This window comes from Camelus ferus, chromosome 26, assembly GCF_009834535.1.
Source record: "Camelus ferus isolate YT-003-E chromosome 26, BCGSAC_Cfer_1.0, whole genome shotgun sequence".
NCBI classification, from domain to species: Eukaryota; Metazoa; Chordata; class Mammalia; order Artiodactyla; family Camelidae; genus Camelus; species Camelus ferus.
Window position 1 is genome coordinate 11,734,715 of NC_045721.1, and position 14,309 is coordinate 11,749,023.

Sequence of the window (14,309 nt, forward strand, 5' to 3'; positions counted from 1 at the left end):
CAATGGGGTGAGCAGACCACATAAGCCACCCCTCCATACTGACCTCCAATCCACCCCTAACCTCACCCCATTTAAAGGACCAGCTCGACGCCAATCCTGAGCGAGTAAGCAAGAGCACCTGTTACTTGTTTCTGCTCCCTCGTGCTGCAGCACGACTCCCAATAAAGCATCGCCTGAATTCCTCATCCAGCCTCTCACCAATGTCTATTGATTAGAGTCCAAGAACCTTGGTTGGTAACACATGTGCAGAGGTCAACATGTCCTTTCTCAGTAGTCTCAACTTTAAAACCGAATAACCATCTTTAGTTATCTCTGAGAAAACATTGAGGTAGAGATAGATTTTTAACATGCACATCATTCTAAAACATGATGCTTTGCTGACAAAAGATATCTTTATAAAAATAAAGTATTGCTACTTTACTCATTTAATAGAGTAGAATGAAAAAATACAATCTGTCCTAATTTTTGCAAATTAATACTTCTGCCACTTGAGGATAATTATCCAGTGTTTGAGGATATGGCTACTTTTCAAAGACATTCAAATAATTGGTCCCCTATGCCAGGTTTTCACATTTAATTCAAGGGAATCTTTGGTCTTCGTGGAAGCCTTCAAGGGATTTTTCTTTTTCTTTCTTTCTTTTTTTTTTTTTTTTTGGTAGGGAGGAGGTTTTCTGTTAGGTGTTCTTGTACATACTTCTTCATAAAGGTTATTGTGAGGAAATTGTCTCTGAATCACATTCTTTTGGCTTCCTCTAATTCTCAGATAGATTTTCCTTCCATTTTCTATCCTCATCACCTATCTCAACTGCATTTGTACCCAAATACAGGCCCAGAATAGGCATAAATATACCTGACACTTATTATCACCTTTAAATAGATACTTAATTACATTTTAGCTCAAAAAACAACACTAAAATGAGAGAAATATTATTTATTTACAAGCTTCATTCTAAACTTTATTTATGTAGTCTTAATTCTATTAATAATTTAAAAACTCTTCATGGTATATTTATACATGACACATTTCTATATGTATATCTATATACACATATTTATATATATAAATTTAACTTTGTTAATATTGTATTTATACAGTTTACATCTTTGTGTATTTTAAAGTAAATATTCTATCACTTTTATAGCATTTGAAAAATTCTCTTCAATATTGGGTATTCTTATATACTATTGGTGGGTGTGTAATGCATGTTGAACAATTTGGTCCTATAAGATGCGCATATCATACTATGAAATTCCATCCTTAGATGGATTACTCTATCATAGAGAAACTTCTACACACATGTACACAGAGGTATAAACAATATTCGTTCCTAATAGCAGTGCTTCTAACAGCATATAATTGGAAACAACCTAAATGCCTCTCAACAAGAGGATGAATAAGTAAATTATGGCATATTCATATAATAGCAGTAAGAATAAATGATCTTTATGTTTTAACATGAATAATATAATTCAGAGGAAAACATAGGCAGGACACTCTGACATAAATCACAGCAATATTTTGGGGGGGTCTATCTCCTAAAGCAAAGGAAGTAAAAGCAAAAATAAACAAATGGGTCCAAATTAAACTTAAAAGCTTTTTTGCACAGCAAAGGAAACCACTGACAAAACAAAAAGACAAGCTATTGAATGGGAGAAAATACTTGTAAATGATATGATCAACAAGGGATTAATATCCAAAATATGTTAACAGCTCAGACAACTCAATATCAAAAACAAAAGACAAACAAACCAATTAAAAAATGGGCAGAAGACCTGAATAGATATTTTTCCAAAGAGGACATGCAAATGGCCAACAGGCACATGAAGAGACGCTCAACATCGCTAATCATTAGGGAAATGCAAATCAAAGCCACAATGAGGTATGACCTCACACCTGTCAGACACCTGATGGCTACCATCCAAAAGAACACAAATAACAAATGTTGGCGAGGATGTGAAGAAAAGGGAACCTTCATACCACTGTTGGTGGGAATGTAAATTGGTGCAGCCATTGTGGAAAACAATATGGAGGTTTCTCAAAAAACTAACAGAACTACCACATGACCTAGCAATTCTACTCCTGGGTATACATCCAAAAACAAAACAACAAAAACACTAATTCAAAAAGATACATGTACCCCAATGCTCAAAGGAGCATAATTTACAATTGCCAAGGTATGGAAGAAACCTAAGTGTCCATCAACAGATGAAAGGATAAAGAAAATGTCCATCAACAGATGAAAGGATAAAGAAAAGTATATATATTATACTGAGTGGTATATATACATACTACTACTCAGCCACAAAAAAAAAAAATGTTGCCATTTGCAACAACATAGATGGACTTGGAGGGTGTTATGCTAAGTGAAATAAGTCAGACAGAGAAAGATAAGTACTGTATGATATCACTTATATGTGGGATCTATAAAACAAAACAAACCAGAGAAAATAACTAAAAAGAAGCAGACTTACAGATATGGAGAACAAACTAGTGGTTATCAGGGGGAGAGAGAAAGGGGGAGAGGCAATATAGGCATAGAGGATTAAGAGCTATTAACTATTATACATAAAATAAGCTACAAGGATATATTGCATAGCACAGGGAATATAGTCAATATTTTATAATAACTATAAATGGAGAATAACTTTAAAAAATGTGAATCACTATATTGTACACACATATATGATACTGGACATTATACTTCAATAAAAATTAAATGATAAAAATTATATTCAAAATATAATTATGAGCAAAGTGAGATGCAGACTATCTGCAGCATTGTACCACTTAAAACTTTTAAAAGTGAAAAATAATAATTAACATTGTTTTGAGTTACTTAGATGAGTAATAAGAGTAAAAACCAGTATGGGAATGATTAAACACCACGCTCAGGACTGGAATTTCAGGGGGAGTTTGGGAGGAAGTAGTGGGATAAAATGGGATCCAGAAGGGGCACACAGTTATTTCAAATTTTAAGACAGTAATTTTAATGTTTTATTAAGTTAGTGGTTGATACATGGCTTCCTTGTATGTCTACAATATTTAATAATAATAATCTTGCTATTGTTAACTGATAACATAGCTAAAGATGTTTTTGGACAAAAGGTTTATGGAAAGCAAAAGTACTGATTTCAAATGTTACCTGAACTGTATCAAATAAAAAGAAAAAACAGTAAGTATGTTACGAAAACAGCAATTTAAGCCACATGAGACATTGTGATCAAATGTCCCAGGGCAGGACTGCATGGACCATTAGCTAAAGCAACATCACCTTCATTTCACAAAAGCAATTAGTACATGCTTCAGTTTTCAAAGTGAGCAAGGATTACCTACTCTTAAAAAGTTATTAAAAGCACTTGGCTTTTGACCTTTAGAGCTCAGCTGGTCCAAGGTACGGGTCAGCTTTTTTCCATTGTAATAAAAGTTGCAAAATGTCATTTTCTTAGACTCCATTTAAAAACAGGAATGCTACATAAGTTATTGTGATTCAAAAACATGCACACTTACATAAAGAGCCAAGTGGGTAGCTCACGTCACGGTGTTTTATTAATCAGTTAAAATATTTTAAGTACAAATAGGGAGAAAAATACAGAGCAAGGAAAAGAAAGCAGGCACACACAGGACAGATTACGCATTCTGAGCAGATCCAACTCAGCAGCTCACTTTCAGTACTATCTGGGTAAAGAAAAAGACGGAGAGTCACAAAAGAAGCTGCAGAGTCAGGGTATGTGTGGGTCGAAGGTGGGATTAATGAAGACGGAAGGCCAGGAAGGTTCACTCTGGGAATACTTCTTGGGCAAAGTGGGAGTCATGCTCAGGGTCACAGAAATAAAAACATTTTTTTGTGAATTGGCCTCACAAGAATGGGAACTCGGAATGTGTGTGGCGTTGACTGAGGAGGTGGGTGCGCTGTTTCTACCCAACTGTCCTGGCAGCATCACCAAGCGGTGGTTTGCCCTAACCTCCCTGTTAATGTTAAGGCTCTTTCCAGACTCCATTTTCTTATTTTCCTTTCTTCCTTTCTTAAAATATTAAATGTTTATTTTTTCCCCTTTCCCAGCCTATTAACACTCTCCTCTGAGGTGCTGGCTAATCCTTGGGGTATGCGCACAGTGGCCGGTCACAGAGTGTTGTTATTGTCTTAAATGGGGCAAAAGGGCATTTGCAATAGATTTTCGGCTCTGCTTTGAAATCATATTTCTAGGGTTTACCCTCTATGTTTACCTTCAGTTGTGCAATGATTACTCCACGCCAAAGAGTTTTGGCTGGAAACATAGCCTGGGCTCGAAGTCATCAATTTATACAAATGATCACTGAGGGACTAAAGGAAACCTTTCCCTATAGTCCTTTCTTACCCTAGCAAAAAAAAGGAACAAAAGAAAGAAGAAAGAAAGAAGCTTAATATTACGCACACGATGTTGTACATAAACTGGAATTCATTACTTAATGTACATTTCACAAACTGACAATATCCTAAGTGTAACATTGCCAGTGTTGTTCTCAGATTATTTCTGTACATGCCATCTGCATACATGGGGCACTAATAAGGCAAACACTGGGCTGTCTTGTCACTTCCTACACTTTCCAGCCTGTTGCTCATGGCCACAGACAAGTTTTGCTGGTGATTGGCTGCATGTGGTCTGTAAAAAAGAAAGGGTCTCAGTCTTTCCCTGTGAATCAGTGGCACAGTATTCTACTGTGGTGGGTTCTGTCCTAAATAAGCCCTCTGCATAGTTCCAACAAATCAATAACTCTTAGAATGCAAAAATCTCCTTGTGTGAAATAGCCACGAGAAGGCCTGATATGATAACTCATCTTCACACTGCTGTGTGTTTGGTCCCATCACCTCCCTTCCCGCCCCCTTTGGTTTATCATCTCATTTGTCCACGCAGGAGCTACACATGAGTCAACATGAGCGTGCTAATTTCATTTGGCTGGAATTCACTAAATGAAATCCTAGCTTCTTGTCACAGCACAAAGGAAAGATGTTTCTACTGTAGTCTGAAAGTACATGTTCAAACTTGTTTTCATCAGTGAAAAGTTCCAAAGATTGTCTTATCAGAGCTGAAAAAAATAGGTTTGATGGCATCTTCTTCAAGATGAGATGGGCTTCATTTTTTAAAGTTTTATTTTAAATGCAGCATATTGAGCAGGTATATTAGGAATGTCCTTACTCATCTAGTTTAGTTCTCTTTTTTCCCCAGATATTTATGTTGGTGAGAAACCAATAACACTGTCTAGACCTCTGGGATATAGTAATCAAGCATGAATGGAAAACATTCAGAGGTCACACTTCAATCTGGACCTACAACATCCTGCTATTCAAAACCAGATTAGAGATGATGGCTGATGATAAACTGAACCACATTGAATGCTGAGTCAGAGATTTGAGAGTTGTCTGCAAAAGCCTAAATATGTCACCAAAAAAATCTACAAGATGAAACAAAGTCTAGACATCATTAAATGGGCTGAACCCCTGCCCCAACCCTAAGCTGTCAACAGCCAGATGCTATGTTGTGACTTTTACATCAGCATCCAGTAAATCAGGAATCCTTAATCTTTTATGGAGAGAGGTTTCCTGAAGTCATGGCTTCCTGAGGGATGTGTGTATGTTTGTGTGCGCCTGTGTGTGTGCACAGTTGCCTAATTGTGCTCATACTAATAATAAACCCCCTATGGAGACAGCAAGGGAAGAGAGAGAAAAGTGATTTGTGGAGTCAGGTTGTTCACAGATCACCAAGCAAGATTTCAGCGAGCAATAATAATGCCATATTTCTTTGCTATGTTGTAGTCATTTCCATTACCTACACATTGTTGATTTTTTTTTTACTAATAGTGTTCCTGTTCTTGACGGAAATAATTTGCTGATTGGAAACTCCTGAAACAAAGGATCAAAACTGCCACCCCTCTTTCATGACACGGAATTCAACACTAAGATATTTTTACTGTCAAAGAATGAGAAGAAGGGTCAGTATCTTGGCAAATCATGAAAATGGCCATCTGCCCTCTCTACTTCCTGGTTGCTACTCCCAAGCGCTTACTGAACTTTCTATCTGGAACACAAGTGCATTATACTGAATGTAAGGTGTGGGTCAATGACTGTCTCTAAGAAAGGCAAACTTTACTGCTTCCCTGTCTACCCTGGAGTAAAATCATGGTGGAGGACTTTTTTTTTTAAATTTTTATTCACTGGTGGAAGCAACCAAGTGAATCAACCCAGTTACTAGTTTGAAAATTTTTTTCAAATGTTGAGGAACGTCCAAATAACTTACTGAATATACCAGTGCTGCTGTGAAAAAAATTTCAATATGCAATGCATTTACCACCCTCCTGGCGCGTGTGCGCACACATATCACTACTGTCACATTCTCATAGTGACATGAAGACTTTTCTCTTCAATGATTCAAATGTTTTCATTTCCATGAGTAATAGTAGGAAAGTGATAATTATGACTTTAAAAGTTAGTTATGTCAAGGAAATTTTCACTTATAAATGATGTTCATCAGGGTGCAAATGAGCATATCTCTATCAAAGTACAGAAAAACCACTAAGTAATGATGAGATAGTATGGATCTTTTGTTAAAATGCACATGGATCAGCAGTCAGTTCATGCTGCAGAGCGGAGAGAGGTAGGGGGAGGGAGGGGATAAGGAAGAAGAAAAAGAAGCAGGAAGGAGAAAAAGAAGGGAAGAAAAAAAGGAGGGAAGGAGACAGACTCTGACTGGCTCAGCAAGTACCTTATGGTTATCTGGCAAACCGTGCCTTAGAGTCTAGTTTTCTGTACAGTTTACTTTTTTTCCTGCCAAATAATCTCTAGAGTACTAAAGTCCAGAGACAGTGTTTAATTATCTCTGTATCTTTCCTATCACTTAGCATGGTGCCTTTCACAGAGTCAGCATACAATCAATATTAGCTAATTTGTAGTTAGTAAAAGGTTATGCCCATCCAGTATAAAAACCCTCTGTTACTCTTCACTTCAGAGTTGACATTCTGTCTGCCTTCGTGACAGTACAATGTCTGAGCCATGTCTGACGTTTTCTGTTTCTAGGACCCTTTATTTAAAGATGAAATGTTCAACCTTAAAACTTTCCTGCTTTCTTTCATTGTTTGGCCTCTCCACCTGGTAACAGTAAGCTGCCATAATTAACTAGATTCTTTAGAATATACTGGTGAAATCACTTCTGAGAGAGAACTAGGCCATGATACATCAACATACTGTCAGTATTCAAAATAGACTTTAATTAAGTGTGAAAACTGGTAGCAGCAGTATTAATACAAATTCCTACCTTTTTGGGTAATTTTATCATTGATTTAATCAACCTCTGCACTGGGTAGATGATAATTAATTTTCAAATTATTGAAAGCAATCGAGAATGTTATTGACCTGAAATGGACTAGAATTTTTGAGAACATTTTATATAGGAAGCTATAGAATTGCTTCACTCTGTATTCTTAATCCTTAAATTCTATTATCTCAAGTATTTTTCTGCTCAGAGTATAATATAACCTTGGTGACTGGTAAACATTAAAGAATATAATAATTATGCCATATTTTTATTGTGATGTAATGATTATGTCATGTTTTTAATACAAGTCATCTATCATAATTTTTCTTTTCTTTTAAAAATCCAAATAGGAATATCCCTTAAAGTTATCATGGGAAGAAAAGATGTCCTTACTTCCACTTTGGTTCCATAAGAAATTGTGTGGAATAACAAAAGACTTAGGACAATCTACTTTAGGTCTATAGCCCACGTACGTTGAGACCAATCTTGTCCATAAACTGAAATATTTAAAGCACAACTTCCAATTAAGTTCATTCTGATTTGTGAATCAGTCAAAAGCATCCCATTTTAGATAGACATATTTAAACTTCAGTACACTTCAACTTTGAAAAAAGGTCAGCATCTCATCTTAAAAAATGATTAAAGATATGACCTCATAGTACTTTGGACATACTGAGTCTTTGTCCCATGAGAAGAGTGGCCAGTTCATTAGGAAAGATGCACTAGCTTGTCTGATCCTTCTTTGCAGAGAGGGTCTCCCTTGGCTCCGTGGGGACACCCACTGATGGTCTGATTTATTTATGTTTACAGGTTACTCTGCTCATGGGAGGAGTTGGACCCACAGGGATGTGCAGAAGAGCAGTTTAAGCTGGTGTTTGTCAACCTTTAGACTCATGTCCCATCCCTCTCTCCCACCCTTGATTTCTTTCTCTATCTTCAGCATTTTGTAAGATGTAGTTTGCACTATGAAAACAATAAATGGATTGAGTGTATTTTTAAAAGCCACATGTGTTCTTTCTGATACTGCCCCTTACAAATTTGTCTTTTCTCATTCCCCCAAGAGTCACTGGTTTAAAGAACAAATCAGTTATGTTTCAAACAGCCCTCAGTGTCCAAAAGACACTGTCTAGTTCTTCCTTAATGAAATAGAGTTTACCTTCCCTACGCTGGGACCCTCCTGAATTCAAAGATAGAATTCAGATGTCATCTTCATGGCTGGCAGTTAGGGATTGTGTCTGCCTTGTGTGTCCTTCAGTGCCCAGCATGGTGTTTTACATACGACAGGTCCTCAATGAATATTTGTAAGATTAACTAGTGATGATGGACAGATTCTGAACATTTTTGAGTTTTGCCCATGGACACTCACCAATGGATTTTTAAGGTGCTACCAAAAAATACCCTAACTTAAATGGGAGTAAAAATAGTAGTGCATATCTCTCAGGATTATTCTGAAGATTAAATGAGAAAGTGCCTTTAGAACTCTCAGCATAGGTTGTTATTTAGTTAGGCAATCAAATGGCAACTGAATTCTTGTTATTATATTTATTGTCATTGTTAAAGCATCCAATGATAATAGCTACCTACTGCTGGGTGCCACATTTAGTTCGTATTACAAAAAGTTTAGGTCATATTACCTGCCTAATCTTTGGCTGTGCCTGAGAAAAGAAATTAACACTATAGTTGTGAGTGTGATTATTAAGGGGATGAAGAACTTTGGTCTTTTCCATGGTTAGATCTTCATCAATAATTCCAAGTAAATGCCTCAAAAACATCCGTGTTTGTTCACAAGCAACGGGGGAAGAGCACAGAAGGATCAGTGTGAACTCATCATCATTGCACGTAAATATCTCCAACACACACCTTCTGGATGGCACATCCTCCTTCTTCAAGAATGCAGATCATTCTTAAAAGAAGTGATGAGAACCAGAAATTGGAAAACACATACAATGTCAAGTTTAACTTCAGTCTATTCCTTAATCATTCCTCTGGAATAGAGACTTTCCAGTGGAAAGTCTCTATTCCAGTTTTGGCTCCACGATGCAGCTCAAATCCAGTTTTGGCTCCACGATGCAGCTTCCCATGTGACTAATGAATATACTCCTCCTACCAAGCCTTTGGTTTCGGACGCATCTCATCATTGCAATTATACTGACCTTTGGAAAACTATGCAAACTGCTCACACATACTATTCTAAATGAAGAAAGTTACAGAAGTTTCCCTCCAGAAGGGGAGGTGTGGGAAACATCCCTTTCGAGTGGCAGTCCTGACGCTGAGCACACATTTTCCCATGGCAGAGCTGGGCCACGTGCTGGGCCGCTGCTCTCTCCCTTGTTTGGCTCCATCTATACAGCAATTTCCAAGCAGGTTCCAACTCGCTTGGGAAGACTCTCAGATATTGTATATCTAGCCTGACAAACACGTATGCAAGGACTGATTCCCTCATCGCAGCGTGAACAGTTATTCTCAAGCCACTTCATTTTGGATTTCAGCAAGTTCTGCCCCAAAGTCACCTTCATTAGATTCTTCTTTGTTTTGCTCCAAAGGTACAGAAGTAAATCCCATTTGCCATCAAAATGTTATCTTCTCATTTTCTGGACTGGTTGAAATACTTTTGCCCCAAAGGCTTAGGCAGATTATAGAGGTGTCACACTATAGTGGTGATGCTTCTTTGGAAGCAGGGCACAAAGGAAAAAGGAGTTATAACAACCAAAACTGATGCAGGGCTCACTTATGCCAATGACTCTTCTAAGTACTTTGCACAGTAGCTCATATGATCCTTAAAACAATTTTATGACACAGGTACCATTATCCTTTTTATATTGGTGAGGAACAGACTGACTTGCCCAAAGTTACTGAGCACAAGAACCAGGATTCAAACACAGGCAGTCTGATGTCACAGCCAGCTCTCTGAGACTTGATATTATGCTTCTTCTCATCAAAGCTGGCCTCAACATCAATATGCTTCTCATTATTGAAATAGTAATATCTAATTTAATATGTGCTCACATCCTTCTCCAGGAATGTGACCATGTCTCATGAAGCCTCATTAATGGCTGTCTCTCAGGCCCTTTGAAATGTTCTATCGTGTTGCACACATCTAGAGAAGTCTTTGTTTACTGGAGGAGTCTGCATATTTTGAGGCATACATCACTCTTGGTTAAAAGGCATTTTATTTGCCCTTACTTGCTTTTCACGGTGAACCAATGAGCAGAAAACAGTTCACAGGAGTCAGTATTTGTGGTTGCCTGTCATGGGAAATGGGCCAGAATTCCTGATGCCCTACTGCACGGAGAACCAATATGCTACACAGTATGTCAAGCATTCTTTTTGCTGGTGAATTGGAGACCTGGTCAGCTGAAATGTAAAAATCTATTTCACAAAAGACAGAAGATGCTGTACACTCAACAAAACACCCAGGGCGAGGGTTTCCAACCTAATATTGACACTTGAAGCATTTATTTTATGTCCATTGAACCTCACCTGGACTGAGACTGGTCTAAAATTTCCTGACTACTCCATAGGCAATTTAGTTTCTCTTCTTTCTCTAAAATGTTTAGCAATGGAACTAGTGACACATGTTTCATAAGTGTTTAGAATTTTTCCCCTTATGTCATGTTTCCTTAATAGGGAGAACAGGTTGAATACTTTAAAAAAAATCAGTGTGTTTTATAAAAGTTTTATATTATAGAAGTTGTTCTTACCTTATTAGATGTTGTTAAATAAGAACTAATATTTAGTTTATTTTTGGTTTATGTATTCATTCCACTTCCAAATTGATGAAAGCTATGGTACATAGGTCATCTGGGTTTTGCCTTACTTTCAGTCTCTCTCTGTCTTTCTCATCTGAATTTTAGTTTCTTTCCCTTTTCCTCAGAGGCAGTCTTATTGATACGTCAGTCCAGACTTGTTTGTGGAGCTCTGTCAAATATACATCAAAGATTTCCACCCTTCTCATGTATGAGAGCCCAGCATCTCAGTCTGTAAGAACTTCTGACTAGAGGTATTTGAAAGCCACTGTAAGTATTAAGTTGGGATTTTTAATTTAGGGTCTATGGATAGAATTCAAGGCATCCATGAACTTGGATGAGGGAAAATTACATTTTTATTGTCACTAAACTTTAATTGAAATTTAGCATTTCTTCCAGTTATGAATGTTGACAAACTGCCATCCCGCACATGCAATGGTATTAGCTGTCCCTGTGACTTTGTCACCAATAGGAACCAGACTTTTCCAAATCACATTACAGTTGTTGTGGAGATCACAAAATATCATCCACACTCATCCTTCCTCCCCAGTTAGAGTAGTTGTCATACCCGCTCCCCAGATCACACATGATGGTGGCTTTTCTGTACACCGATGTTCATGTGATGTTGCTGGCCTCATTCAGCCACCAAACAGGAAGGCTGAAGATTTGCATGTTGGCCACCCAGATATGGGTGTCACTCCCCAGGACTTTTTATAATTATTGGTGACAAGAAGATGGATCAAAGATGACTGTTTAATGCCATAAATTATAGCTGAGCAATAAGAATCTGCACACTGGTATCTTTAAAAAACACTGAATTTATATTTATTTCCCTGTATTTTAAACACAATATCTTGTGACAGAATTCATTCATGTTACAGTGCCATGTCAAAATTTTTTGGTTTGAATACTGTGATCACTATATTTCATTCTAATTGATTTCTGCTATAATTCTATATATTTTATTTATACATTAAAAATATAATTCTGGAAGAAGTGGTCCCTAGGCTGCACCAGAAAGCTGAAGAGATTCACTGGCACAACAAAGGTGCAGAAGCCCTATATGAAAGGATTAAGGGGCACCAAGTTTTAAGACGTGAAATGCTCCTTGAAGCCAATATGTCCCTGTTCCCACCGAGAGGAGCAGTGAGGACACGGAAGAGGCATTAAGATGGATGTCTGATTTGCCCAGAGAAGGGCTGTCAACCCCATCTGTCTGCCACTGTTAACCTCAAAGTTCTAATGCCCTGAAAATGTAGTGCCATCCTATGCTTTTAGGAAAGAAGACAAGGACTGGGAATAATGGTTGGAGAGCGAGTAGGAGTGAGAGAACTCCTGCGGGCCGGGGTTGGGCAGAAAAAGGCACTTACATAGGGAGGAGGATGCAATTAAGACAATCTGTTCTGTCCCTCCTCATGGCTTGAAGGCCTTTTCCTTCAATACAGCAATTCTGTATTTTGTTTATCTAAGGCTTTGGATTCTTAAAAATAACAGATGGAATCCCTGTTTTATATGTAAGGGAGTTTAGGGCAAGGAAAAGGTCAATGATGGTTTGCGTACATTACATCACTTGAGGTAGAAGAGCTAGGAACTGTTAAGTTATGGGGGGGGTGTGTGTGCACATGTGTGTGCATGTGTGCGTGCAGAGAGAGAGAAACAGATACAGAGAGACAGAGACAAACAGAGAGCTAAACTGATTGAAAGAGAAAAATACCTAACAAGGAAACATAAAACTTTGTCTCATGGCCACTCTGGTCAGGTAAAACCTCTGAAAGAAACTGAAATCTCAGATTAGTTTTTGAGAAACTTGATGAAAGTCATCAAGGTCATGATCCTCATGGAAGTAACATTTCAAGTACTATTAAGAGAAGTATCTCCCTCCAGAGTCTGCTAAACACTTCTTACCTGTCACCTCATTCATTTAACAACGTAAGAGAAGCAGGAAGTTTGGACTTTCTACTACCCTCCGTTCTGTAAGTAAGGGCAAAGTGGTATGATATAAAAGAAAGGCTGTATCTGATGTTTAGAGAAGTGACTTTTTGTGGATAATTAGCAGCTAATATTTAGCCTTTGGTCAGTTGGGACGATTGGGTGCAGAGAACTTTGAGGGAAAGGAAGTACACTCAAGGTATGGATGTGTACCAAATCGGTCTCCACTTGATTGAGCTATGAGCCGCACGCCAAGCACAGGGGAGGACAAAGAGTCCCCAGTAATCAGAGTCAGCTGTGGTAGCCAAAGTCCTCTCTTTTCAAGCATTGTATCTCAACATTCTACTGTGCTGAGTTACCCAAGAGGTCATATTTGCCTTAGAGAAACCGGACAGTATAAAGAATTTCTTCCTTCAGTGGACCTGAAGCAAAAATCAAAAATCCTAGTTGCTGTTAGAGATGGGGAAATGTTTAACTTCTCATTACATGTAAAAAGTAACTATCTTTCTCTAAATGATCTTCATTCAATGCTGTATTTCGGACTGACTCCATATAGACCATTAACATGTAACAGTCAGATGACAAGACAGAGACAGCAACTTTCCAGGGATAATATCCTTATTCAAAGAGATCAACAGCTGTAAAAACCTCTTCATTTATGAAAATATAAGAGGAAGCATGGGAAGCAGAAGCATTTTAATCAGCCTTAGTCTCAAATTAAAACACCAAACCACAATAAGATATTTTTGTGTTATCTTTAATAAGACATTATTTCTTGAATCTTTCCATCTGGCACAATGTATTTGTCAAGATAAACAACAATAAAGCAACCATTTTTTAAAAGAATCAACCAATCATAGTCAAGGACTTTATATTCCCATATCTTATGTCTTAAACTTCCTCTGGTCAATTGGAAATTGTTATCACCAGATAATCCACCTTAAAAAAACACATACTATAAAGTTGGATTTCTTCAAGGTATCATATTTTACTTTAAAGCCATAACAGAATGATTAAATTCAAAATATTTTACTCTCTCTCCCCTACCTTATGGTAGATTTGACATTGTTTACTCTCTCCTCATTTTGGGCAATAATGTTTAGTTTAACAGAGAGAGATTTTTGTGAGCATTTGAGATAAACTTACAGCCTACAACGATATGTAACTGGCAGGTTATCTCCCTAATCTGCTTCATCACAATCACAAACCTTAACTTTCACCTCTTCAAGTCATGTCAGGACAATTAGGCCAAAGTCAAGTGGCCTTTTATCAAGAACACACAGCACAGAAATTTGGGTTGACAGTTGGAGGCCACTTCTGATATTTTTAACCATTTAGAATTTCATT

General features: G+C 37.5%; 1 protein-coding gene across 6 annotated transcripts in view; it reads right to left on the reverse strand.

Annotated features, from left to right (window-relative positions):
• The window catches only part of DLC1 (DLC1 Rho GTPase activating protein), a 344,822-nt gene that overhangs the window by 143,020 nt on the left and 187,493 nt on the right, over positions 1-14,309 (reverse strand). The window lies entirely within an intron of this gene.